At 44.6% G+C, this 25,546-nt stretch overlaps 1 protein-coding gene across 4 annotated transcripts in view; it reads left to right on the top strand.

Annotated features, from left to right (window-relative positions):
* Positions 1-25,546, top strand: part of LOC139226454 (RIMS-binding protein 2-like) — a 267,359-nt gene that overhangs the window by 54,428 nt on the left and 187,385 nt on the right. The gene's annotated exons all lie outside the window — the stretch shown is intronic.

Genomic DNA, 25,546 nt, shown 5'->3' on the forward strand with positions numbered 1-25,546 from the left:
CTGTGGTACTGAATCTCTGTTATTAATAGTGACATACTGTACTATAGACATGACAAGCTTACGAGAAATGAACAGAGAGGTGAGTAAAGGAATAGTTTAACTAAACTTCCAGCTATTAAATGGCATTATTTTTGTGCAAACCCCCACATAGTTATAGGACCCACAGTGTACAACATTCTCTTTATTTTATTGTTGATCTCTTAGACAGCTTAATTTGCTAGATTTGAGTCAATTTGCCCATCTGATTAGTTGCCATAGTGCAACCTGGGTATTGTAGTGTATGCTGATCCCCACAGAGGACCTTGGGTACCACCGTATACCCTGACTCCCCCAGTGCATTCTGGGTGCTGCAGTGTACCACACGTCCTATATTGTTTCCTGGTGTATCCTGACTACTGTAGACAAGCTGACTTACTGCAGAGAATCAGAAGCAATTAAAACCAGATGTGACAGCACTTGGAAAAAAATCATTTACCAGTGAATTGAGAGCAGTAACTTGATCTGGTATTCAACATTTCTTGAGCTAACTGTGTCCCTGCCTCTCTTTCTTCAGCCATTATGTCCCTGCCTTCTGAAACTCTGTTCATAAACCTCTTCACCTTGTTGTGTCTCTTCCCCCTCTCCGTACCTTTAATTCCCCTCAAAACCTGTGCCTACAATTGTACCTTCACTCAATTCCTATAGCTTCTCTCCCGTCTGCTGCTGGATATCCTCCAATCTCGTGCGAAGTGCTTTGGGGCATTTGTTATGTGAGAAGGGCTGTATAAATAGAGGCTGTTCCAGATGTTTCAGTAGAGACTATTGTTTGGAGCCTTGCTTGGCTAAGCTTCACAGCTGACTGTGTTTCTTTTTGAAAATCATTGCTTTAAAGTTTTCAGTGCCCAGTGAACCCTGTATGCAGAGACTGGGTACTGGAGCGAGTTAGCCGAATATGCTTTCCAACATGAGGCGTTGAAAATTTTTCCTGCACCCCGAAGTTCCTCAATTGAAATGGACAACAATAAAACACTGAAATTTACAATTTACGAGGGCCACAATCAAACCTTTTATGACATTATCTGCATTTGGTGGCGGGGTTAGCAATGAACTGCTAGTTTCATGACCGTGTAGAGTAGGCATGGTGTCCAATCTTCCTGGTTGCTGCTTCATATGGCACTATTTGAGGTTCCGAGTCTCAGATTCAATCTGGCAAAAAGCATATTGGTTAATCAGTAGAGCAGTGCAACAGTTAATGATGTTTGATGAACGTGTTGAACTCTGAGCCTGTCAATGACTTTGAATGCTAGCTGTAGTTGTGGACATAATTTGAAAGCAGCACGCTGGAGCAGGAAAGGTTAATGAACTAGGCTGAAATGGCTTGTCAGACATGATTGCATGGGACTCGGCGACTACTCAGAGCTTCAGCAGCAAAGGGCAGACACCTGTTGCAGTCAGTTGATGTTGGAAACTCCAGATTGTCATGTTTTCCAGGTCCTGAGGGTATAAACTGTCCAAAGACTGTACAACATCATTCTGACATCTCTCCCTACACATGACTGTTTTGTGGAACAACAGCTCCTGGAGATCCTTGCAGCATGAGTCAGACGCACCGAGTCTGTCCACGTGGAACTGGGCTCTTGGCGTCTGCCAGGTTGTCCGCAAAACAGCTTTATTGACAAATTTTACAGATTCAGCCCTCGCTTGCAGTACATTGATGAGAATAAGAGAGACTGTTCATACAGTTGAACAAGAGCGAAATACTGTGGATGCTAGAAATGTGAAATAAAACACATAATAAAACATTTGTATTCTCTCTCCACATATGCTGCTTGACTTGAGTTTTGTACATTTACTCTGTTACAGATGATGTTTGTATGGTTTCACTATGGTTTATTTGTCACTCTGTTAGACCGGGAGCTGCAGTGACTGATTGCTGCAGTTGCTCCAATTCTTTCACCTGTACGAACCTATATTTAGATTTAAGTAAACTGCCTCCTGGGTAGCCTTAACCTACATTTTTCTCATCTAATACTGACGGGTTCCCTCCTCCCTCATACCCTGTGCCAGTTACATGCTTACTGTGGAGCGCACAGTGACTACCGCCTGCTCACAGTCAGGTTATACAATTAATCCATTTGTCACTGTTGTTTTCCTCAGAATAAAGTCAGTTTATAGATTTATTGTGTGAGAGGCTATGACTGGAGCCACAAGGTGATGTATACCATACTACGAGACAGATCAACTGAGCAAACTGTTTCAGAGGGTACACTTAATGTACTTGGTTAGTGAGTTCGGCAGGGTTTTGTGACTTTTCCCTTTGCTTTGGATCATGGTGCCAACATATCCTTGCTGGTTTTTTTGAAGGATTAAAACATACAGGAATAAGTAACATAAATTCATAAATCAACAATGTGTGACCTCAGCTCACTTCTTAAACAGCAGGTTAATGCAATTAAATTACCAAGAACACTTTTCACCTCCATCCAAACACTGAGGGTACATTTCACCTCCGTCCAAACACTGAGGGTACATTTCACCTCTGTCCAAACACTCTTAGAGGACATTTCACCACAAACACTGAGGGTACATTTCACCACAAACACTGAGGGTAATTAGTGGGGGGGAGGGTTCAGGTGAGCGGAAATATAAAAAGTCAAAGAATAAGGAGAAGACAGTAGAGCAGGGTTGCACTGGGGGAAAAGAAAACCAGAAGGTGACAGGAAGGAACATAATGTATAAACATAAAAGTGCATCAGAATGTGGGGTCAAATCAGGAAAAAAGGTTAAAAAAACAAATTTAAGAGCTCTTGATCTGTAACAAAATAGATGAGTTGACGGCACAAATAGATACAAACGGGTATGATCTGATAGACATTACAGAGATGTGGTTGCAAGGTGACCAAGGCTGGGAACTAAATATTCAGGGGTATTTGACAATTCAGAAGGACGGACAGAAAGGAAAATGAGATGGGGTAGCTCTGCTAATAAAGGATGAGATCAGTGCGTTAGTGGGAAATGATATTGGCTCAGAAGGGTGGAGATAAGGAATAATAAAGAGAAAAAGTCACTGGTGGGTATAGTCTATCATCATCATAGACAATCCCTCGGAATCGAGGAAGATTTGCTTCTACTCTTAACATGACTTCTTAGATGGCTGAACAGTCCAATACGAGAACCACAGTCTCTGTCACGGGTGGGAAATATAGTCGTTGACGGAAGGGGTGGGTGGGACTGGTTTGCCACACGCTCTTTCCACTGCCTGCGCTTCATTTCTGCATGCTCTCGGCGACGAGACTCGAGGTGCTCAGCGCCCTCCCGAATGCACTTCCTCCACTTAGGGCGGTCTTTAACCAGGGACTCCCAGGTGTCAGTGGGGATGTTGCACTTTATCATAGGGTCTATAGGCCCCCTAACAGTAGTTACACTGTTGGACGGAGTATAAATCAAGAAATAATGGAGGCTTGTAAAAAAGGAACAGCAATAATCATGGGCGGTTTTAACCTTCATGTTGATTGGACAAAGCAAATTGTGCAGGCTAGCCTTGAGGAAGAGGTCATAGAGTGTATCCGGGATTTTTTCCTTTAACAGTACGTTGCAGAACTAACTAGGGAGCAGGCTATCTTAAATCTGGTACTGTGTAATGAGACAGAATTAGTAAACGATCTCCTAGTGAAGGATCCTCTAGGAAGGAGTGACCACAGCATGGTTGAATTTCGGGTGAGAAAGTTGGATCTCAAACCAATGTCCTAAGCTTAAATAAAGGAGTCTACAAAGGTATGAAGGCAGAGTTGGTTAAAGTGGACTGGGAAAATAGATTAAAGAGTGGGACGGTTGATGAGCATTGATAAACATTTAAGGAAATATTTCATAACTCTCAACTAAAATCTCTTCCAATGAGAAGGAAAGCCTGTAAGAGCAGGGATAACCATTTGTGGCTAACTAACGAAATAAAGGATGGTATCAAATTGAAAACAAGGGCATTCTAAGTGGCCAAGACTAGTGGGAGGCCAGAGGATTGGGAAACTTTTAAAAGCCAGCAAAGAACGACTAAAAAAATAATAAAGAGGGGGAAGATAGATTATGAAAGTAAACTAGCATGAAATATAAAAACAGATAGGAAGTGTTTTTACAGGTACATAAAAAGGAAAAGAGTGGCTAAAGTAAATGTTGGTCCCTTAGAGGATGAGACTGGGGAATTAATAATGGGGAACACGGAAATGGCAGAGACTTTGAACAAATATTTAGTATCAGTCTTTATGGTCGAAGACACTAAAAACATCCCAATAGTGGATAATTAAGGGGCTATAGGGAGGAAGGAACTTAAAACAATCACTATCACGAAAGTAGTAGTACCCAGTAAAATAATGGGACTAAAGGCAGACAAGTCCCCTGGACCTGATGACTTGCATCCTAGGGTCTTAAAAAAAAAAGTGGCTGCAAAGATAATGGATGCGTTGGTTGTAATCTACCAAAATTCCCTGGATTCTGGGGAGGACCCAGCAGATTGGAAAACCGCAAATGTGGGTATTTAAAAAAGGAGGCAGACAGAAAGCTGGAAACTATAGACCAGTTATCCTGACATCTGTCGTTGGTAAAATGCTGGAGTCCATTATTAAGGCAGCAGTAGCAGGACATTTGGAAAAGCATAATTCAGACAAGCAGAGTCAGCATGGTTTTATGAAAGGGAAATCATGTTTGACAAATTTGCTGGAGTTCTTTGAGGATGTAACAAGCAGGGTGGATAAGGGGGAACCAGTGGATGTGGTGCATTTGGATTTCCAGAAGGCATTCGATAAGGTGCCACATAAAAGATTACTGCACAAGATAAAAGTTCACGGGGTTGGTGGCAATATATTAGCATGGATAGAGGAGTGGCTAATTAACAGAGAACAGAGAGTCGTGATAAATGGGTCTTTTTCTAGTTGGCAAACAGTACCTAGTGGGGTGCTGCAGGGATCGGTGCTGGGGCCTCAACTATTTACAATCTATATTAATGACTTGGATGAAGGGACCGAGTGTAATGTCGCCAAGTTTGCTGATGATACAAAGATGGGTGGGAAGGCAAATTGTGAGGAGGACACAAAAAATCTGCAAAGGGATATAGACAGGCTAAGTGAGTGGGCAAAAAATTGGCAGATGGAGTATAACGTGGGAAAATGTGAGGTTACCCACTTTGGCAGAAAAATAGAGAAGCAAATTATATTTAAATGGAGAAAGATTGCAAAGTGCTGCAGTACAGAGGGACCTGGGGGTCCTTGTGCATGAAACAAAAAAAATTAGTATGCACGTTCAGCAAGTAATCAGGAAGGCAAATGGAATGTTGGCCTTTATTGCAAGGGGGATGGAGTATAAAAGCAGAGAAGTCCTGCTACAACTGTACAGAGTATTGGTGAGGCCACACCTGGAGTACTGCATACAGTTTTGGTCTCCGTATTTAAGGAAGGATATATTTGCATTGGAAGCCGTTCAGAGAAGGCTCACTAGGTTGATTCCGGAGATGAGGGGGTTGATTTATGAAGACAGGTTGAATAGGTTGGGCCTGTACTCATTGGAGTTCAGAAGGATGAGAGGTGATCTTATCGAAACATATAAGATATTGAGGGGTCTCGACAAGGTGGATGCAGAGAGGATATTTCCACTCATATGGGAAACTAGAACTAGGGGGCATAGTCTCAGAATAAGGGGGCGCCCATTTAAAACTGAGCTGAGGAGGAATTTCTTCTCTCAAAGCATCATAAATCTGTGGAATTCTCTGCCCCAGATAGCTGTGGAGGCTGGGTCTTTGAATATATTTAAGGCGGAGATAGACAGATTTTTGAACGATAAGGGAATAAAGGGTTATGGGGAGCGGGCAGGGAAGTGGAGCTGAGTCCATGATCAGATCAGCCATGAACTTATTAAATGGCAGAGCAGGCTCGAGGGTCCAAATGGCCTACTCCTGCTCCTATTTCTTATGTTCTTATGTCACCTGAAACACTGAGGGTACATTTCACCACAAACACTGAGGGTACAAAGAGAGAGCATTAAAACATTTTGGCAAGTAAAATCAAGGAAAACCCAACGAGGTTTTATAAATACATTCAGAGCAAGAGGATAACTAAAGAAAATGTAAAGCCTACTAGAGACCATAAAGGGGCGAGGCGATGCAGACATTGCAATCAGTGAGGAGGAGTGTGAAATAATAGATGAAATAAACATAGTGAGAAAAGAAGTATTAAGGAGCTTAGCAGCTTTGAAAGTGGATAAATCCCCAGGTCCAGATGAAATGTATCCCAGGCTGTTAAGAGAAGAAAAATAGGAAATAGCAGTGGTTCTGACCATCATTTTCCAATCTTCTCTGGCTACAGGTGTGGTACTGGAGGACTGCTAACATTGTACCTTTGTTTAAAAAGGGTGAACCGGATAGACCGAGTAATTACAGGCCAGTCAGCCTAACCTCGGTGGTGGAAAAATTATTGGAGAAAATTCTGAAGGACAGGATAAATCGTTATTTAGAAAGACATGGATTAACCAAGGGCAGTCAGCATGGATTTGTTAAGGGAAGGTCATGTCTGACTAACATGATTGAATTTTTTGAGGAGGTAACAGGGAGGGTCGATGAGGGTAATGCGTTTGATGTGGTGTCTATGAATTTTAACAAGGCTTTTGGTAAGGTCCCACGTGGCAGACTGGTCACGAAAGTAAAAGTCCATGGGATCCAGGGCAAAGTGGCAAGTTGGATGCATAATTGGCTCAGAGGCAGGAAGCAGAGGATAATGGTTCATGGGTGTTTTTGTGACTGGAAGGCTGTTTCTAGTGGGGTTCCGCTGGGCTCAGTACTATGTCCTTTGCTTTTTGTGGTATATATCAATGATTTAGACTTGAATGCAGGGGTATGATTAAGTTTGCAGATGATACTAAAATCAGCTGTGTGGTTGATAATGAAGAAGAAAGCTGTAGACTGCAGGAAGATATCAATCGACTGGTCAGGTGGGCAGAATGGTGGCAAATGGAATTCAATCCAGAGAAGTGTGAGGTAATGCATTTGGGGAGGGCTAACAAGGCCAAGGCATACACATTAAATGGTGGGACACTTAAAAGTGTAGAGGAACAAAAGGATGTTGGAGTGCATGTCCACAGATCCCTAAAGGTAGAAGGCCAGGAAGTTAAGAAGGCATATGGAATACTTGCCTTTATTAGCCGAGGCATAGAATACAAGAGCAGGGAGGTTATGCTTAAACTGTATAAAACACTAGTTAGGCCACAGCTAGAGTACTGCATGCAGTTCTGGTCACCACATTACAAGATGTGATTCCACTACTCTTCCCCAAGGGGCCTCGCACAACAAGATTGCTAATTAATCCCCTCTCATTACACAGCACCCAATCTAGGATGGCCAGCTCTCTAGTTGGTTCTTCAACATATTGGTCTAGAAAATCATCCCAAAGACTGGATAGGCTGGGTTTGTTTTCTTTGGAACAGAGGAGGCTGAGGGGAGACTTATTGAGGTGTATAACATTGTGAGGGGCCTGGATAGAGTGGATACGAAGGATCTATTTCCCTTAGCAGAGGGGTCAACAACCAGGGGCATAGATTTAAAGTAATTAGTAGGAGGTTTAGAGGGGATTTAAGGGGAAATATTTTCACCCAGAGGGTAGTGGGCATCTGGAACTCACTGCCAGAAAGGGTGGTAGAGGCAGAAACCCTCATAACATTTAAAAAGTACTTGGATGTGCACCTGAAGTGTCGTAACCTACAGGGCTATGGACCAAGAGCTGGAAAGTGGGATTGGGTTGGATAGCTCTTTGTCAGTTGGATAGCCTCCATCCGTGCTGTAAATTTCTATGATTCTATGATTTCACCTCAAACACTGGGGGTACATTTCGCCTCAAAGACTGAGGGTACATTTCACCACAAGCACCGAGGGTACATTTTACCACAGACACTGAGCGTACATTTCACCACAAACACTGAAGAAACATAGAAAAATAGGTGCAGGAGTAGGTCATTCGGCCCTTCGAGTCTGAACCACCATTCAAGAAGATCATGGCTGATCATTCACCTCAGTACCCCTTTCCTGATTTCCCTCCATACCCCTTGATCTCTTTAGTCATAAGGGCCATATCCAACTCCCTTTTGAATATATCTAACGAACTGGCATCAACAATTCTCTGCTGAAGAGAATTCTACAGGTTAACAACTCTCTGAGTGAAGATGTTTCTCCTCATCTCAGTCCTAAATGGCTTACCCCTTATCCTTAGACCGTGAGCTCTGGTTCTGGAGTTCCCCAACATCGGGAACATTCTTCCTGCATATAACTTGTCCAGTCCCGTCAGAATTTTATATGTTTCTATGAGATCCCCTCTCATTCTTCTAAACTCCAGTGAATACAGGCCCAGTCGATCCAGTCTTTCCTCATATGTCAGTCCTGCCATCCCGGGAATCAGTCTGGTGAACCTTCGCTGCACTCGCTCAATAGAAAGAACGTCCTTTCTCAGATTAGGAGACCAAAACTGTACACAATATTCCAGGTGAGGCCTCACCAAGGCCCTGCACAGCTGCAGCAAGACCTCCCATCTTCTTTACTCAAATCCCCTAGCTATAAAGGCCAACATGCCATTTGCCGCCTTCACCGCCCACTGCACCTGCATGCCAACCTTCAATGACTGATGTACCATGACACCCAGATCTCGTTGCACCTCCCCTTTTCCTAATCTGCCACCGTTCAGATAATATTCTGCCTTCGTGTTTTTGCCTCCAAAATGGATAACCTCACATTTATCCACATTATACTGCATCTGCCATGCATTTGCCCACTCACCTAACCTGTCCAAGTCACCCTGCAGCCTCTTAGCATCCTCCTCACAGTTCACACCGCCACCCAGCTTAGTGTCATCTGCAAACTTGGAGATATTAATCTCAATTCCTTCATCTAAATCATTGATGTATATTGTAAATAGCTGTGGTCCCAGCGTACATTTCACCACAAGCACTGAGGGTACATTTCGCCACAAACACTGAGCATACATTTCGCCACAAACACCGAGGGTACATTTCACCACAAGCACCAAGGATACATTTCACCACAAATACTGAGCTTACATTTCACCACAAACACTGAGCTTACATTTCACCACAAACACTGAGGGTACATTTCACCACAAACACTGAGTGTACATTTCACCACAAACACTGAGCGTATATTTCACCACAGACACTGAGAATACATTTCACCACAGACACTGAGCATACATTTCACCACAAGCACCGAGGGTACATTTCAACACAAACACCGAGGGTACATTTCACCACAAGCACCGAGGGTACATTTCACCACAAACACTGAGGGTACATTTCACCACAAGCACCGAGGGTACATTTCATCTCACTGCACACATGGAGAGTACATTTCATCTCCAAACATGGAGAGTACATTTCATCTCCAAACACTGAGTGTATTTCATCTCCCTGCATACACTGAGGGTAAATTTTATTTCCCTCCATATACTGAGGGTACTTTTCACCTCACTGCACACCCGGAGGGTACATTTACGTGAAGCAAAGCAAATCTAAAATAACATCAGCCTACAGGAAGATGTGATTGACAGACAGGACTGAGATAGCATAGAAATAAAATCCAATTGGTTTACATTCCAGTTTATGTTCTGTGAAGGTACTTCCAAATGCCTAGATGTTGCATAGGCTTCAGATGATTCTGTAAAACCTGGACATTTGATTTAATTGAAAATTGTGTGCCTTGCAAGAATTGCAACTTTTTCTGGCAGCAATTGTTGAGTGTGGTGTGCTTCGATGCAGTCTGTAGTCATGATATGGACCATTCAGGTAGCTTATACCAACCATGCAAGCAATACATGGTTCAGATAAGAGATCCCATACCAGGTTCCCCACAGGAATTACATGCAAGGATGAGTTATACAAAAATGTTTTGATATCTCCGAGTTACATACTTGTGATTCCAAGTCAGCATCATTGGAAGTTTGATGTGAATAGTGTGACAATGTGCATTCTGTTACCAACTGGCTCGCAGGTTCCCACCACATCAGCCTGTAACACCAAGTTGACTTGGTTAACTGCAGAGTGGGAGTGCTACAGTATTGTGGATGGGGATGCCTTTTTTGTGTTTATCTCTCTGCAGAGAGTGAAAGTGTTATGGGGCTGGGACTATGGGGGGGCTGGTATACGGTTGTTGTTATATATGCAAACCTGTATATACTTTGTGTAGCCACCAGAAGGCTCATCCCCTGGAGTCCCAAGGGATCCCACAATCCCTTGGGAGCACCTGTACTTAAGGAGGCCTCACAGGCTGGAGAGGCACTCTGGAGACCTGCAATAAAAGACTACGGTCACACTTTACTTTGAGCTCACAGTATCTAGTCTGACTCCTTACTCATACATAACAACTGGCGACGAGACACAGATGACGAACCCATCCATGCAGAGAACAATGGGCATCCTGGAGATGATTTTCGGAAGGAGATGATTGGGAAACTTTCGTGGAACGACTCGACCAATACTTTGTGGCCAACGAACTGGAAGGAGAAGCGAATGCTGCCAAATGAAGGGCAATTCTCCTCACCGTCTGCGGGGCACCAACATATGGCCTCATAAACAATCTGCTTGCTCCAGCGAAACCCGCAGAGAAATCGTACGATGATTTGTGCACACTGTTCCAGGAGCATCTGAACCCGAAGGAAAGCATTTTGATGGTGAGGTACTGGTTCTACACCTTCAAAAGGTCTGAAGGCCAGAAAGTGGTGAGCTATGTCGCCGAGCTGAGACGCCTTGCAGGACATTGCGAATTTGAATGACATTTGGAGCACATGCTCAGGGACTTCTTCGTACTTGGCATTGGCCATGAAGTGATACTTTGCAAACTTTTGACTGTACAGACCCCAACCTTGAGTAAACCCATAGCAATAGCCAGGCGTTCATTGCCACCAGTGACTATACTAAGCAAATCTCTCAGCACACGAGTGCTGCTACAAGTACTGTGAAGAAAGTGAGGTTGTTTTCAAATCACAATGTACAGGGCAGGCCCCACATGCCTGCAGCTGCACGTTCGCAGATGACTCAGAGTCCACCATCAAGGGTGATGAATGCAAGGCCATTAACACCTAGTTGGCGCTGCGGAGGTGATCATCGTTACCATTCATGCCGCTTCAAAGGGTACATTTGCAAGGGCTGTGGAACAATGGGACACCTCCAACATATGTGCAGGTGAGCTGCAAACCCTGCTAATCCTGCAAACCACCATGTTGCAGAGGAGGGCAGATCCACGGTGGATCACGACGAACCAGAGCCTCAGACCGAGGAGGCAGACATATCTGGGGTGCACACATTTACCACAAAGTGTCCCCCCGATAATGCTGAAGGTTGAATTAAATGGACTCCCGATATCAGTGGAGCTGGACACGGGCGCGAGCCAGTCCATTGTGAGCAAAAAGACTTTCGATAACTTGCGGTCCAGCAAGGCCTCAAGGCCAGTCCTGACTCCCATTCGCACTAAACTGAGAACTTACACAAAGGAACTGATTCCCGTAATTGGCAGTGCTGTAAAGGTCTCCTACGATGGAGCGGTGCACAAGCTACCACTCTGGGTGGTACCAGGTGATGGTCCTATGCTGCTCGGCAGGAGCTGGCTGAGAAAGATACGCTGGAACTGGGACGACGTCCGAACGCTCTCATCTGTCGACGACACTTTGTGTACCCAGGTCTTAAACAAGTTCCCCTCAATGTTCGAACCAGGCATCGGGAGGTTCCAAGGAGCAAAAGTGCAGATCCACCTAATTCCGGGGGTGCGACCCAAACATCACAAGGTGAGAGCACTACTGTACATGATGAGAAAGAGGGTGGAGATCAAGCTGGACTAGTTGCAACAAGAGGGCATCATTTCGCCCATTGAATTCAACGAGTCGGCCAGTCCAATTGTTCCAGTCCTCAAGGGAGACAGCACCATCAGAATCTCTGGTGACAACAAGGTAACTATCAATTGTTTCTCCCTGCAGGATCAATACCCACTACCAAAGGCAGACGACCTTTTTGCGACTGGCGGGAGGAAAGACGTTCACGAAGCTGGACTTGACCTCGGCCTACATGGCGCAGGAGCTGGAGGAATCATTGAAGGGCCTTACCTGCACCAACACGCACAAAGGTCTCTTCATTTACAACAGATGCCCGTTTAGGATTCGATCAGCCACGGCAATATTCCAGAGAAACATGGAAAGCTTACTGAAGTCGGTCCCGCGCACTGTGGTCTTCCAGGACGACATCGTGATTACAGGTTGGGATACAGTCGAGCATCTGCAGAACCTGGAGGAGGTTCTTAGTCGACTCAATTGCATGGGGCTCAGGTTAAAACGGGCAAAGTGTGCTTTCCTGGCGCCTGAAGTGGAGTTCCTGGGGAGAAGAATCGCGGCGGATGGCATCAGGCCCACCAACGCGAAGACGGAGGCAATCGAGAACGCACCGAGGCCACAGAACGTGATGGAGTTGCGGTAGTTTCTAGGACTCCTGAACTATTTTGGTAACTGTTAATACCACTGCACGCCTTACTGCGTAAAGGAGACGAAGGGAATGAGGTAAAGGCCAAGAAAATGCCTTTGTAAAAGCTAGAAAATTATTATGCTCAAACAAATTGCTTGTGTTGTATGATCCATGTGAGCGTGTGATGCGTCGTCGTACGGGGTCGGGTGTGTATTGCAACATGCTAATGAATCTGGGAAATTGTAACCAGTTGCTTATGCATCCAGAAGTCTGGCTAAGGCTGAGAGAGCCTACAGCATGATTGAAAAAGAAACGTTAGCGTGTGTTTATGGGCTAAAGAAAATGCATCAATATCTGTTTGGGCTCAAATTTGAATTGGAAACTGACCATAAGCCACTCATATCCCTTTTTTCCGAAAGTAAGGGGATAAATACGAATGCCTCGGCCCGCATCCAGAGATGGGCGCTCACATTGTCCGGATACAACTATGCCATCCCCACAGGCCAGGCACAGAACACTGTGCGAATGCTTTCAGTAGGCTGCCATTGCCCACCATGAGGGTGGAAATGGCATAGCCCGCAGATTTAGTCATGGTAATGGAAGCATTCGAGAGTGAGCAATCACCCATCACAGCCCGACAGATTAGAACCTGGACGAGCCAGGACCCCATACTGTCCCTAGTAAAACATTGTGTGCTTCACGGGAGCTGGTCCAGTGTCCCAGTGGAAATGCAGGAAGAGATAAAGCCGTACCAGCGGCGCAAATGTGAAATGTCCATACAGGCAGACTGCCTTCTGTGGGGTAATCGGGTAGTGGTCCCCAAGAAGGGCAGGGACACTTTCATCAGTTGTCTCCACAGTATTCACCCAGGCATTGTAATGATGAAAGCGATATTTTGATCCCACGTGTGGTGGCCCGGTATCGATGCGGACTTAGAGTCCTGCGTGCACAAATGTAACACACGCTCGCAGTTAAGCAATGCACCCAGGGAGGCGCCACTAAGTTTATGATCTTGGCCCTCCAAACCGTGGTCCATGTTGACTATGCAGGCCCGTTTTTGGGTAAAATGTTCCGAGTGGTTGTAGATGAGTACTCCAAATGGATTGATTGTGAGATAATGTCGGCAAGCACTTCTGCTGTCACCACTGAAAGCCTGCGGGCCATGTTTGTCACGCACGGCCTGCCTGATGTCCTTGTGAGCGACAAGGGGCCATATTTCACCAATGCCGAGTTCAAAGAGCTCATGACCCGTAACGGGATCAAACATGTTACATCTGCCCCGTTCAAACCAGCATCCAATGGTCCACCAGAGAGAGCAGTGCAAACATAGAAACATAGAAAATAGGTGCAGGAGTAGGCCATTCGGCCCTTCTAGCCTGCACCGCCATTCAATGAGTTCATGGCTGAACATGCAACTTCAGTACCCCATTCCTGCTTTCTCACCATACCCCTTGATCCCCCTAGTAGTAAGGACTTCATCTAACTCCTTTTTGAATATATTTAGTGAATTGGCCTCAACAACTTTCTGTGGTAGAGAATTCCACAGGTTCACCACTCTCTGGGTGAAGAAATTCCTCCTCATCTCGGTCCTAAATGGCTTACCCCTTATCCTTAGACTGTGTCCCCTGGTTCTGGACTTCCCCAACATTGGGAACATTCTTCCTGCATCTAACCTGTCTAAACCCGTCAGAATTTTAAACGTTTCTATGAGGTCCCCTCTCATTCTTCTGAACTCCAGTGAATACAAGCCCAGTTGATCCAGTCTCTCTTGATAGGTTAGTCCCGCCATCCCGGTAATCAGTCTGGTGAACCTTCGCTGCACTCCCTCAATAGCAAGAATGTCCTTCCTCAGCTAAGGAGACCAAAACTGTACACAATACTCCAGGTGTGGCCTCACCAAGTCCCTGTACAACTGTAGCAACACCTCCCTGCCCCTGTACTCAAATCCCCTCGCTATGAAGGCCAACATGCCATTTGCTTTCTTAACCGCCTGCTGTACCTGCATGCTAACCTTCAATGACTGATGTACCATGACACCCAGGTCTCTTTGCACCTCCCCTTTTCCTAATCTGTCACCATTCAGATAATAGTCTGTTTCTCTGTTTTTACCACCAAAGTGGATAACCTCACATTTATCCACATTATACTTCATCTGCCATGCATTTGCCCACTCACCTAACCTATCCAAGTCGCTCTGCAGCCTCATAGCATCCTCCTCGCAGCTCACACTGCCACCCAACTTGGTGTCATCCGCAAATTTGGAGATACTACATTTAATCCCCTCGTCTAAATCATTAATGTACAGTGTAAACAGCTGGGGCCCCAGCACAGAACCTTGCGGTACCCCACTAGTCACTGCCTGCCATTCTGAAAAGTCCCCATTTACTCCTCCTCTTTGCTTCCTGTCTGACAACCAGTTCTCAATCCATGTCAGCACACTACCCCCAATCCCATGTGCTTTAACTTTGCACATTAATCTCTTGTGTGGGACCTTGTTGAAAGCCTTCTGAAAGTCCAAATATACCACATCAACTGGCTCTCCCTTGTCCACTCTACTGGAAACATCCTCAAAAAATTCCAGAAGATTTGTCAAGCATGATTTCCCTTTCACAAATCCATGCTGACTTGGACCTATCATATCACCTCTTTCCAAATGCACTGCTATGACATCCTTAATAATTGATTCCATCATTTTACCCACTACTGATGTCAGGCTGTTTTCTCTCTCCCTCCTTTTTTAAAAAGTGGGGTTACATTGGCTACCCTCCACTCCATAGGAACTGATCCAGAGTCAATGGAATGTTGGAAAATGACTGTCAATGCATCCACTATTTCCAAGTCCACCTCCTTAAGTACTCTGGGATGCAGTCCATCAGGACCTGGGGATTTATCGACCTTCAATCCCATCAATTTCCCTAACACAATTTCCCGACTAATAAGGATTTCCCTCAGTTCCTCCTCCTTACTAGACCCTCCGACCCCTTTTATATCCGGAAGGTTGTTTGTGTCCTCCTCAGTGAATACAGAACCAAAGTATTGTTCAATTGGTCCGCCATTTCTTTGTTCCCCGTTATGACTTCCCCTGATTCTGACTGCAGGGGACCTACGTTTGTCTTTACTAACCTTTTTCTCTTTACATATCTATAGAAACTTTTGCAATTCGTCTTAATGTTCCCTGCAAGCTTCTTCTCGTACTCCATTTTCCCTGCCCTAATCAAACCCTTTGTCCTCCTCTGCTGAGTTCTAAATTTCTCCCAGTCCCCGGGTCCGCTGCTATTTCTGGCCAATTTGTATGCCACTTCCTTGGCTTTAATACTATCCCTGATTTCCCTTGATAGCCACGGTTGAGCCACCTTCCCTTTTTTATTTTTACGCCAGACAGGAATGTACAATTGTTGTAGTTCATCCATGCGGTCTCTAAATGTCTGCCATTGCCCATCCACAGTCAACCCCTTCAGTATCATTCACCAATCTATCCTAGCCAATTCACGCCTCATACCTTCAAAGTTACCCTTCTTTAAGTTCTGGACCATGGTCTCTGAATTAACTGTTTCATTCTCCATCCTAATGCAGAATTCCACCATGTTATGGTCACTCTTCCCCAAGGGGCCTCGCACAACGAGATTGCTAATTAATCCTCTCTCATTACACAACACCCAGTCTAAGATGGCCTCCCCACTAGTTGGTTCCTCGACATATTGGTCTAAAAAACCATCCCTTATGCACTCCAGGAAATCCTCCTCCACCGTATTGCTTCCAGTTTGGTTAACCCAATCTATGTGCATATTAAAGTCACCCATTATAACTGCTGCACCTTTATTGCACGCACCCCTAATTTCATGTTTGATGCCCTCCCCAACATCACTACTGCTGTTTGGAGGTCTGTACACAACTCCCACTAATGTTTTTTGCCCTTTGGTATTCTGCAGCTCTACCCATATAGATTCCACATCATCCAAGCTAATGTCCTTCCGAACTATTCCCTTAATCTCCTCCTTAACCAGCAATGCTACCCCACCTCCTTTTCCGTTTATTCTATCTTTCCTAAATGTTGAATACCCTTGGATGTTGAGTTCCCAGCCCTGATCATCCTTGTTAACATCTATTTGCACAGTTAATTCATCCACCTTATTGCGGATACTCCTTGCATTAAGACACAAAGCCTTCAGGCTTGTTTTTTTAACACCCTTTGTCCTTTTAGAATTTTGCTGTACAGTGGCCCTTTTTGTTCTTTGCCTTGGGTTTCTCTGCCCTCCACTGTTCCTCATCTCCTTTCTGTCTTTTGCTTTTGCCTCCTTTTTGTTTCCCTCTGTCTCCCTGCATTGGTTCCCATCCCCCTGCCATCTTAGTTTAAATCCTCCCCAACAGCACTAGCAAACACTCCCCCTGGGACATTGGTTCCGGTCCTGCCCAGGTGCAGACCGTCCGGTTTGTACTGGTCCCACCTCCCCCAGAACCGGTCCCAATGCCCCAGGAATTTGAATCCCTCCCTGCTGCACCACTGCTCAAGCCACGTATTCATCTGCGCTATCCTGCGATTCCTACTCTGACTAGCACGTGGCACTGGTAGCAATCCTGAGATTACTACTTTTGAGGTCCTACTTTTTAATTTAGCTCCTAGCTCCTTAAATTCGTTTCGTAGGACCTCATCCCTTTTTTTACCTATGTCGTTGGTACCAATGTGCACCACGACAACTGGCTGATCTCCCTCCCTTTTTAGAATGTCCTGCACCCGCTCCGAGACATCCTTGACCCTTGCACCAGGGAGGCAACATACCATCCTGGAGTCTCGGTTGCGGCCGCAGAAACGCCTATCTATTCCCTTTACAATTGAATCCCCTATCACTACCGCTCTCCCACTCTTTTTTCTGCCCTCCTGTGTAACAGAGCCAGCCACGGTGCCATGAACTTGGCTGCTGCTGCCCTCCCCTGATGAGTCATCCCCCTCAACAGTACCCAAAGCAGTGTATCTGTTTTGCAGGGGGATGACCACAGGGGACTCCTGCACTACCTTCCTTGCACTACTCTTCCTGTTGGTCTTCCATTCCCTATCTGGCTGTGGACCCTTTCCCTGCGGTACGACCAACTCGCTACACGTGATACTCACGTCATTCTCAGCATCGTGGATGCTCCAGAGTGAATCCACCCTCAGCTCCAACTCCGCAACGCGGACCGTCAGGAGCTGGAGGTGGATACACTTCCTGCACACATAGTCGTCAGGGACACTGGAGTCATCCCTGAGTTCCCACATGGTACAGGAGGAGCATAATACCCGACCGAGCTCTCCTGCCATGACTTAACCCCTAGATACACTTAAATTGGCAACAACAATGTTAAAAGTTACTCACTGATATAGAAGAGAAAAAAGAAAAACTACTCACCAATCACCAGCCAATCACTTACCCTCTTGGCTGTGACGTCACCTTTTGATTTCTTTCTACTTCTTTTTTGCTTTCTCCCTGTAGCTGCACAAGTCACGCCTTTTATAGGCCGCTCCACGCACCTCCTCGACGCTGCTCCCGACACTGGGCTCCGGACTCCCTGCTGTGCCTTTTATAGGCCTCTCCACGCACCTCCGACGCTGCTGCCGACACTGGGCCCCGGACTCCCTGCTGTGCCTTTTATAGGCCTCTCCACGCACGACGCTGCTCCCGACTGCTGCCGACACTGGGCCCCGGACTCCCTGCTGTGCCTTTTATAGGCCTCTCCACGCACCTCCGACGCTGCTCCCGACTGCTGCCGACTATCAAGCAGAGTTTGAAGAGGGTAACTGAAGGCTCACTGCAGACTCGCCTATCCCAAGTCCTGCTTAGCTACCGCGCGAGACCCCACTCGCTCACTGGGATTCCACTTGCTGAACTGCTCATGAAAAGGGCACTTAAGACAAGGCTCTCGTTAGTCCACCTTGATCTACATGAATAGGTAGAGAGCAGGCGGCTTCAAATAAATACATATGATAGCGCAAATGTGTCATACGAAATTGAAATCAATGATCTGTATTTGTGTTGAACTATGGACAAGGTCCCAAGTGGCTTCCGGCATTGTTGTGGTCAAAAAGGGGAGTAGGGTGTTTCGGGTCAAACTTTCAAATGGACTCATTCACCAGAAACACTTGGACCAAATCAAACTCAGATTCACGGACTATCCTGTGCAACCCACTTTGGACCCTAACTTCTTTGACCCCCCCAACATACACACCAGTGGCAACCGACACCGCGGTTGACCACGAAGCAGAACCGATCACCCGCAGCAGCCCAGCAGGACTCACCACACCAGGCAGCCCAGCAAGGCCAGCTGCATAGCAGCCCAGCGAGGGCCCAACAAACGATTCACCAAAACCAGCATTTGCACCGAGACGATCAACCAGGGCAAGAAAGGCCCCAGATCGACTCACCTTGTAAATAGTTACACTATTGACTTTGCTTGGGAGTGTTGTTATATATGCAAACCTGTATATACCTTGTGTAGCTACCAAAGGGCTCATCCCCTGGAGTCCCAAGGGATCCCACAATCCCTTGGGAGCACCTGTACTTAAGGAGGCCTCACAGGCTGGAGAGGCACTCTGGAGACCTGCAGTAAAAGACTAAGGCCACACTTTACTTTGAGCTCACAGTATTTCGTCAGACTCCTTATTCACACATAACAGTTGTCTACCTAATTCCAGAGTCTGAGCATTATATGGTTGGAATTGGAGAGGGTTAATGAAAGTTTGTTTACTGTCCCCTGAGGAAAATGCGCTCTTCTAATTGTGCCCTCTTGAGCATCCTTGATTATAAACGCTCAACCATTGGTGGCCCTGCCTGGGCCCTAAGCTCTGGAATTCCCTCCCGAAATCTCTTCACCTCTTTACCTCTCTTTCCTCCTTCAAGACACTCCTTAAAATTTACCTCTTTGACCAAGCATCTGCCCTAATTTCTCCTTATGTGGCTCGGTGTCAAATTTTTGTCATAATATTCCTGTGAAGTGCCTTGGGATGTTTTACTATGTTAAAGTTGTTGTGTCATCTTATGTCTTTAAAATTCATGTTGTCTTTAGTGCTTGCTCTATTAAGTTCAGAGCTGTGTAATTATCAGAACAAATAGTGTTTGAATGGTCTCTGGAGGTGGCCAGGAAGAGCTGCTTGTGTCAGACTAACCTCTATGTACTGCAGTAATAGATCGAGGGGCAGCTGTCAGCACTTGCTGTAAAAATGGTCCACAATGGAGTGAATAAATTGTGTTGTGTGTTAAATAAATTGTAGTTAATAAAACAGTTTGACAGATACATGAAACACTGCAGTGCAGTCATTAACCCTTTACTGGAGCTGTGCTGCGATCTGAATCACCAGAAACAGAACAACTCCCTCTCGTCTCTCTGAAAGAACCCTCCCTGAAGCGTAGAGTATCATTGTAAATATTTCCTGCTCTTTCACTGTTATTCTGAGAATGCCATGGCAATCTGATGCAAAAGAACTGGGTGATCAACTGCAAAATTAATCTAAAATCTGCCCATTTGGTTTTGAAGTATTAGCTCCAGGATATGTCAAGTTCTCCCCTCATAAATATGCTGAATTAAAGTCCATGTAACTCAGTAACCCTGATTACCTGTGTACCCTCATGAGTTTGTGATACATATGTATTCATTACACATGCTTAATTATCTGTGCGTCCTTATTTGTCAGTAATTACCAGCGTTTCCTCATGTGTGAATGATTAACTGTGTACCCTCTGTGTCCGTGATTATCTATGCACCCCTCATGTATTAGTGATTCACTGTTTGCCCACAGGTCTCGGGTATCAATGATTATCTGTGTATCCCTTATGTATCAGTGATTCTCCTTAAACCCTCAGGTATCTATGTATTCATTATATATCAGTGATTCTCCTTATACCCTCAGGTATCTGTGTATTCATTATGTATCAGTGATTCTCCTTATGCCCTCAGGTATCTGTGTATTCATTAAGTATCAGTGATTCTCCTTATACCCTCAGGTATCTGTGTATTCATTAAGTATCAGTGATTCTCCTTATACCCTCAGGTATCTGTGTATTCATCATGTATCAGTGATTATCTGTGTGCCCTCACATTATTGATTCTCTATAGACCGTCACATATTAGTTATTGACTGGATATACCATTCATGCCAGTAATTTCTCATGTGCCCCACATGTCAGTGACTATCTGTGCCGCTACATGCCAGTGACAATCTGTGTCCCTATATATCAGTGATTATAGGTGGATCCTTACATGTCTGTGATTATCTGTGTGCCCCTACACGCCCATGATTATCTGTGTCCCTACATGTCAGTGATCATCTGTGTCCCTACATGTCAGTGATTATCTGTGTGCCATACATATCCGTGATTACGTGTGTCCCTACATGTCAGTGATTACATGTGTCCCTACTTGTCCGTGATTATCTGTCTGCCCAAACATCTGTGATTATCTGTGTCTCTACATGTCAGTGATCATCTGTGTGTCCCTACACGTCAGTGATCACGTGTGTCCCTACATGTCAGCGATTACGTGTGTCCCTACATGTTAGTGATTATCTGTGTGTCCCTACATGTCAGTGATTACGTGTGTCCCTACATGTCAGTGATTACATATGTCCCTACATGTCCGTGATTATCTGTCTGCCCTAACATCTCAGTGATTATCTGTGTCCCTACATGTCAGTGATTACGTGTGTCCCTACATGTCAGTGATTACGTGTGTCCCTACATGTCAGTGATTACGTGTGTCCCTACATGTTAGTGATTATCTGTGTGTCCCTACATGTCAGTGGTTACGTGTGTCCCTATATGTCAGTGATTATCTGTGTGTCTCTACATGTCAGTATTACGTGTCCCTACATGTCCGTGATTATCTGTGCGTCCCTACATGTCAGTGATTACGTGTGCCACTACATGCCAGTGATTATGTGTGTCCCTACATGTCTGTGATTACATGTCCTTACATGTCAGTGATTACGTGTGCCACTACATGTCAGTGATTACATGTGTCCCTACATGTCAGTGATTACATGTGTCCCTACAGGTTAGTGATTACATGTGTCCCTACATGTCAGTGATTATCTGTCTATCCGTACATGTCAGCGATTACGTGTGTCCTTACATGTCCGTGATGATGTGTGTCCCTGCATGTCAGTGATTGTGTGCTGCTACATGTCAGCGATTACATGTGTGCCCTACATGTCCATGATTAAGTGTATCCCTATATCTTACTGATTACGTGTGTCCCAAAATGTGTGATTATTGTATGTCCCTACATGTCAGTGATTTTCTGTGTGCCATTACCTGTCAGTGATTACATGTGTGCCATACATATCAGTGATTACGTGTGTCCCTATATGTTCGTGATTAGCTGTGTTCCCTACATGTCAGTGATTAGCTGTCTGTCCCTACATATCCGTGATTACATGTGTCCCTACATGTCAGTGATTATGTGTATCCCTACATGTCAGTGATTACGTGTATCCCTACATGTCACTGATTACGTGTGTCACTATATGTGTGATTATTTGTGTGTCCCTACATGTCAGTAATTACATGTGTGCTGTACATATCCATGATTACGTGTGTCCTTACATGTCCGTGATTATCTGTGTCCCTACATGTCCGTGATTATCTGTGTGTCCCTACATGTCCGTGATTATCTTGTGTCTCTACATGTCAGTGATTATCTGTCTGTCCCTACATAGAAATGTAGAAACATAGAAAATAGGTGCAGGAGTAGGCCATTCGGCCCTTCAAGACTGCACCACCATTCAATATGATCATGGCTGATCATGCAACTTCAGTACACCATTCCTGCTTTCTCTCCATACCCCTTGATTCGTTTAGCCGTATGGGCCACATCTAACTCCCATTTGAATATATCTAACGAACTGGCCTCAACAACTTTCTGTGGTAGAGAATTCCACAGGTTCACAATTCTGAGTGAAGAATTTTCTCCTCATCTCGGTCCTAAATGGCTTACCCCTTATCCTTAGACTGTGATCCCTGGTTCTGGACTTTTCCAACATCTGGAACATTCTTCCTGCATCTAACCTGTCCTATCCCGTCAGAATTGTATATGTTTCTATGAGATTCCCTCTCATTCTTCTAAATTCTAGTGAATATAAGCCTAGTCGATGCAGTCTTTCTTCATATGTCAGTCCTGCCATCCCGGGAATCAGTCTAGTGAACCCTTGCTGCATTCCCTCAATAACAAGAATGTCCTTCCTCAGATTAGGAGCCCAAAACTGTATGCAATATTCAAGGTGTGGCCTCACCAAGGCACTGTACAACTGCAGTAGGACCTCCCTGCTCCTATACTCAAATCCACTCACTATGAAGGCAAAGATGCCATTTGTTTTCTTCACTGCCTGCTGTTCCTGCATGCCAATCTTCAATGACTGATGTGCCATGACACCCAGGTTCGTTGCATCTCCCCTTTTCCTAATCTGTCACCATTCAGATAATATTCTGCCTTCCTGTTTTTGCCACCAAAGTGGATAACCTCACATTTATCTACATTATACTGCATCTGCCATGCATTTGGCCATTCACCTAACCTATCCAAGTCACCCCGCAGCCTCATAGCATCCTCCTCACAGCTCACACTGCCACCCAGCTAAGTGTCATCTGCAAACTTGGAGATATTACATTCAATTCCTTTGTCTAAATCATTAATGTATATTTTAAATAGCTGGGGTCCCAGCACTGAACCTTGCAGTACCCCACTAGTCACTGTCTGTCATTCTGAAAAGGACCCATTTTGTCTATTCTTTGCTTCCTGTCTACCAACCAGTTCTCTATCCACGTCAATAAATAACCCCCAATACCATGTGCTTTAATTTTGCACACTAATTTCTTGTGTGGAACCTTGTCAAAAGCCTTTTGAAAGTCCAAATAAACCAGATCCACTGGTTCTCACTTGTCCACTCTACTAATTATATCCTCAAAACCTTCTAGAAGATTTGTCAAGCACGATTTCCCTTTCATAAATCCATGCTGACTTGGATTGATCCTGTCACTGCTTTCCAAATGCGCTGCTATTACATCTTTAATAATTGATTCTAACATTTTCCCCATTACTGATGTCAGGCTAACCGGTCTATAATTCCCTGTTTTCTCTCTCCCTCGTTTTTTAAAAAGTGGTGTTACATTAGTTCCAATCCATAGGAACTGATCGAGAGTCTTTAGAATGTTGGAAAATGACCATCAATGCATCCACTATTTCTAGGGCCACTTCCTTAAGTACTCTGGGATGTAGACTATCAGGCCCTGGTGATTTATCGGGCCTTCAGTCCCATCAATTTCCTAAACACAATTTCGGGACGAATAAGGATTTCCACTGATTATTTGTATGTCCCTACATGTCAGTGGTTACATGTGTCCCTACATGTCAGTGATTACATGTGTCCCTACATGTCAGTGATTACATGTGTCTCTATATGTCAGTGATTAAGTCTGATCCCTTTCCCTACATGTCAGTGATTATGTGTGTCCTACATGCCAGTGATTATCTGTGTGTCCCTACATGTCCGTGATTATCTGTCTGTCCCTAAATGCCAGTGATTATTTACCTGTCTCTACATGTCAGTGATCATCCGTGTATCCCTTCATGTCAGAGATTACATGTGTCCCTACATGTTAGTGATCATCTGTGTGCCCCTACATGTCAGTAATTACATGTGTCCCTCAATGTCAGTGATTATTTACCTGTCTCTACATGTCAGTGATCATCCGTGTGTCCCTACATGTCACTGGTTATGTGTGTCCTTACATGTCTGTAATTATCTGTATCATTACATGTCAGTGATTAAGTGTGTTCCCTACATGTCAGTGAATGTGTCCTACTTCTCTGTGATTACATGTGTCCCGACATGTCAGTGATTACATGTGTGCCCTATATGTCAGTGATTGTATGTGTCCCTACATGTCAGTGATTAAATGCATGCCCTACATGTCTGTAATTATGTATGTCCCTATATGTCACTGATTATTTGTGTGTCCCTACATGTCAGTGATTATCTGTGTGCCGTTACATTTTAGTGATTACATGTTCTTATGATGCAGTTGTCTGTGTTCATCACACAAATATTAATTTTTGAAAGGGTTAAGTACTTGTCTGGTAGTTTTTGTAACATGTTTTTGTAACATGTGAAGCATTGCCCAGGGGAGACCTTGCATTCCATTAATTGCTTCTACTGCCGTCCAGTCTCTGATGTGTACGATGAAGCCACCTTTGAGTAGATGTGTGGTTACTAATATTATAGCTGGGGTAGTGTCAAGCCTGGTATACATCCTCCTAAGTGTCTGAGCTCAATGGCATAAAGCACTGGCAAGGATAATGACAATGTGACATTACATTGTGTGGCAGGAGGAGTCCTGTGGAGTTAACTGCTGGGATTTTTTATGTAAGGATAAGTGAAACAAAGTGATGAGTTTTCATTCAACAAGCTAAATGAATTGAGACTTTTTAAGTTAAGTTGTCTTTGGGTTGTCATGGCCAAAGTTTTGGTCGTTCAAATGGCCTTATTGTTATCATGGGGTTGAAACCTTAACAACGTGTTGTCATTTTTATTTACCGACAAACATCACACCCCATCAACCTCAGTGTGTCCTCAGTAAAAGGGAGCACATCCTGTGTGCTTGCAATGAAGAGCACTATTGAAGACAGACATGCGGTCAACAGCTGGTTACACGAATATTCCAACTGCAGGAGAAATGGGGATGGGTCACAGTCATATTTTTCATTTCTTTTTTAAATGTAGACCGCATTTTTCCTAATGCAGCTCCCCTGTTGAACAAGTCAAATATTGTGGAGCTCTCCACCTGTCTTGTCCAATGCAACAAAGTTAATGAATAGAGGATCATACCGCACCATTTCATCTATTGCCTGTATTAATTATAATAGCTGACTTAAAGTAGGCAGAGAACATAATGCGGAATAATACAGCAAGATTCAGAAGGATTTGAATATTTTAATTGCCTGAGTAAAATGATAAAATAATTAGTATGGGAACAAGAAGCAAACGAGGGATCGTGCATTCAATAGAGCAATCCGACGGGATGCTGATCAGGAGAGAGGTCCATGGATTATAGTTAGCAGAGGA

This window comes from Pristiophorus japonicus, chromosome 16 (genome assembly GCF_044704955.1).
Source record: "Pristiophorus japonicus isolate sPriJap1 chromosome 16, sPriJap1.hap1, whole genome shotgun sequence".
Lineage (NCBI taxonomy): Eukaryota > Metazoa > Chordata > Chondrichthyes > Pristiophoridae > Pristiophorus > Pristiophorus japonicus.